We start from the raw sequence: 4,099 nt of genomic DNA on the forward strand, positions 1-4,099 counted from the left end.
CCCAAAATATCCTATGTCCCAAGCCACTTATCGAAAATAAATGTGGCAAAACATTTACGACATTCCAAAGAATATATATATATTTTTTTTATTTACTTTATTTACAATCTATCTACCTTAAGATATTCAGTAAATTAGATCTAGTAGGTAATGGCAGAGGTAGATTTGTCCTTGAGCAAATCTACATAAAGAAAACTTTATTTTTTTACATATACATAAGTAAACTATAATTAACTTAGGTTATTAAATACATACATCCATCAAAAATTCATTTTTTTTTGCCAGACTTAAATCTAAGAAAGTTTTAGAGAAATGGTAAATCTAAGTTATGAGAATATATGATAACAAATTTTTGAATTCTGTAAATTTTACAGATGCATCCATATTTCATTTATTTGGATCTGTTGGTTAGGTAATAAAAGTTGAAAATTAAATAGGACTGTCAGCATGAAGGAGGCTGCTCTCTGTGTTGCAATAGAAGCAAAAGACGTGCAATTTTTTTTTATCGAAGGAGTTATTAAAAGAATGGATTACTAATTATTGCTATTAAAAAATTATTTAACTCCGTTACCAGCTAAACTAAATTTAACTGGGTACTAACATACTTTATTTAGGATAACGGCCCAAAGCATTCAATGGTAGTGGTTTTGGAATGATTGCTGTTCAGCGGACTGCCACATCCTATCCTTAGTCGAGACCTCAATCCCATTGAACACCTGTAGGCCTATATTGAGACTAAGTTATGATATTAAGATAATAGCGAATATGTGGTTGTCTGCTTTTCAAGAAATATAGGAACTTACACAAACTTTGAACCATTCTATTGGGATATATGGCCCATGCAAAATATTCTTCTTCCTTAAAGATTGTTAAAATGTCAATTTATGTAAACTGTAGAAGTTTTTTGTTTACGAAAATGTATTTATTTTGGAACTTTTAATTTTTCGAGAAATCTGAAGTTTAAAAAAAAAATTCCATTAAATCATGAAAATTATTAAAGCAGTTTCTTTCTCATTTTTGGATGCAATTAAAAATTAGCTTTGGAGGGCGGAGCTATTCCCACTTTAAACAAAATTTTAGCTCCGGAGAATCCGAAGCTTTTCGAGAAGATGCGACGTTCACCTATATTATTACACTGGTTACATATGGCTATGTGCCGGCAAGCACATAGTTTAGTAAAAAATCAGCGCTTGGTATTTTTTCCGATCAATTTAAACTTCGACTATACTATGCCTTGGCCGCGTTATTTAGTATTTCTCGCCTGTCTATGTGGACAGGTTTTGCCATTGTGGGTCCCTTGGTCACTGGAGCGAATATATTGGCCATGCAAATATTACATTGGTTACTAGAGCATTTACGCAATATTTCTAATGCAATGGGAAAGACAATATATTGGTTACCCAATACTTTCGTTATCATTTATACGGCATATGCATTCATCTAAATGTGGATCTGAATGAATCAATGCAGGAAAAGCATTCGTTTCGTGTGTTCGTTATGTTGGCCTTGAGTTCGATTTTGTTGTGTGTGTTTGGGTTTTTCAATGGCAACGGTAAGTTAAAATAGATTATAGAGAGATATTTTTAGATATTGGCATTATATAGTGATTTTAAGAAGGTAAATCTGATCATGGCCTCATCTACTTGGATTTTGAGATTTTAATAGGGAGATGCGCAATAATTTAGAATAGCGAATTTAGGGATCTTATAGTATTGTAGTAGGAGAGTATACAATTGACACTCGTCTAGGCGGATTATCGCAGATACCTTCGGACTTCCATACTTTTCATTCTATAATATAAGGTTTCAGCTTTTTCAGTTCGACTTTTGGAACGCCAATCTATACCATTTTATAAAGATGCAGGTGTATTAGGCTAGTTAAATTGTTCAAGCGTGTAAAGATTTAGGTTACCGTTACTTTATTTTCAGCTGGGTCTAATTGCGCTGAATATTCGATTCGTAAATTGTATAATTGGAAAGGTGGTTGAATTGCTCATCCTTGGACGCCTAGGCACAACACTCTCGACAATAGTAAGTATTCTTTCATATATACAAACACTGAAGGTTCTTTCGCTATGCTCTCTTATAATTATTTGAGTAATATAACTAATTCAGTTTTATATATCCTCACAGATAGACAAATTGAGCACGTCATATTATTTCTGTGATTAGGAAGATGTTATACTTCTTTCAACTAACGCGGAAGAAAACAAGAAATTGTTGAAGCTTATAGCCTTATAGAACTCTTCGCAATTCATGTTGTATAATTTTGGATTATCAAAGGCGCAGGTTATTTGCGGCTATAGATAAATGGAAAGTGGCATGATATAAAAACGGTAGTAAATAAGAAAAAAAATTAGGAAGTAGTTAATAATGTAAGAAAGAGATAATGTTCAAACGTTCCATATATTTATGTAGATACAGACATAAAAGTAGTAAATAATAAATATTATTTGCAGAGGTTGTAACTGTAAAATATTTTGACTTTAATAGAAACATTTTCGACTAGTAATTTCGGTCCTTAGTTCTCATTGTGATATACACTTGTCAAAGCAAATTCTAATCTGTAAGACTGTGTTTGTTAAAATGTTATGAAGAAAGCAATAAGCTATGGTAGTCAAGATGATCTGGTTAAGGACCGCTAATTTTTCAAGTCTACTGTGCTTAAAAATTCATTCATTTGTGCGTAGATCCAACATGGCCCACTTAAGAGGGAAGATACCTCTAGAATTAAAAAAAAAATAAAACATTTTTCTTTGCTCTAATCAATTGAAAAACTATTCAAAATATAGTCCCGAAGTTTCTTTGAGTTACTCCGAATATTTTCGAAGAAATAGGCCCCAGAACCACCGCTCTTCATGCAGCGGCTGTAGAGTACCAAAACTTTGAGACTCGATTCCCCGAAAAAATTTTATTTTATCCGGCCGCCAAAATTGCGAGCGAATTATTTAACCTATTTACTTGAACTGAAGCGTATTTTATAGACAATTTTATACTCAAGTGCGTGATAGAGCGCTTTTCCGAGAAAAATGACATTTTGACAGTTGTTTAACTATACTATTTTGATGACGAAAACCACAGGTAAAAATGGCAATTTTTACAAAATCCAGGCTGACATGCCCATTTTTTCGAAATTATCAAAACCCTTTGATAAAAGCTTCCTGATTAAAACAAATACCTTTTTCGTATTAGATAAGAAGCCAAGCCAGGAAATTAATGGCCGTAAAAAATATGGAGGATGGAGTCATGTGTAGAAGGTCACGCAAGTGAGGAAAGTTCTCTGATCGCCATTCACTTGGGAGTGGCCAGAAACGATTCTTTTACACATGGCTCAAGCAGCTCACTACTTCCGGTCTTTGACCAAGTATCCTCTGAAAGCCTAAGAACATCCGTTCGAAGACGAGCTAATGTGAGAAGGCGAAACATCCCCTACATAGGGTTGTGCGCTGGGTTTGGGACCCGCCACGTAAAAAAAACACTCCAATGAAAAAGAAAAAGCAGCCTCGGATGAGAGACCCCCCTTTTGATGACGACCATGGCAAACGAAATAAGGACTACGATTTGAGGGCATGCACCTGGAATGTCCGGTCCCTTAATTGGGAAGGTGCCGCTGCTGGTTGATGTCTTCGCACAAATAAAGGCTGACATCACCGCCGTCTAAGAAATGCGATGGACGGGACAAGGACAGAGACGAGTAGGTCCTTGTGACATTTACTACAGTGGACATATAAAGGAGCGCAAGTTTGGTGTTGGATACATATCGCTGATTTGCGCCCACGCCCCGACGGAAGAGAAGGACGATGTGACCAAAGATGTCTTTTATGAGTGCTTGGAGCGCACTTATGAGAGCTGCCCCCGCCACGATGTCAAAATCGTGCTTGGCGACTTTAACGCCAGGGTGGGTAAAGAAGGTATATTTGGCACTACGGTCGGTACATTCAGCTTCCACGACGAAACATCCCCAAATGGGTTGAGGCTGATCGACTTCGCCGGGGCCCGAAATATGGTTATCCGTAGTACTACATTCCAGCATAGAAAAATTCATCAAGCTACCTGGCTCTCTCCGGATCGAAAAACTACCAACCAGATCGATCCTGTTG

The 4,099-nt window shown here is 36.1% G+C and overlaps 1 pseudogene; it reads left to right on the forward strand.

Moving 5' to 3' along the window:
• The window catches only part of LOC120770662, a 3,270-nt pseudogene extending 1,030 nt beyond the window's left edge, over positions 1-2,240 (forward strand).
• The last annotated feature ends 1,859 nt before the right edge of the window (positions 2,241-4,099 follow it).

Source organism: Bactrocera tryoni, chromosome 3 (assembly GCF_016617805.1).
Source record: "Bactrocera tryoni isolate S06 chromosome 3, CSIRO_BtryS06_freeze2, whole genome shotgun sequence".
Taxonomy (NCBI): domain Eukaryota; kingdom Metazoa; phylum Arthropoda; class Insecta; order Diptera; family Tephritidae; genus Bactrocera; species Bactrocera tryoni.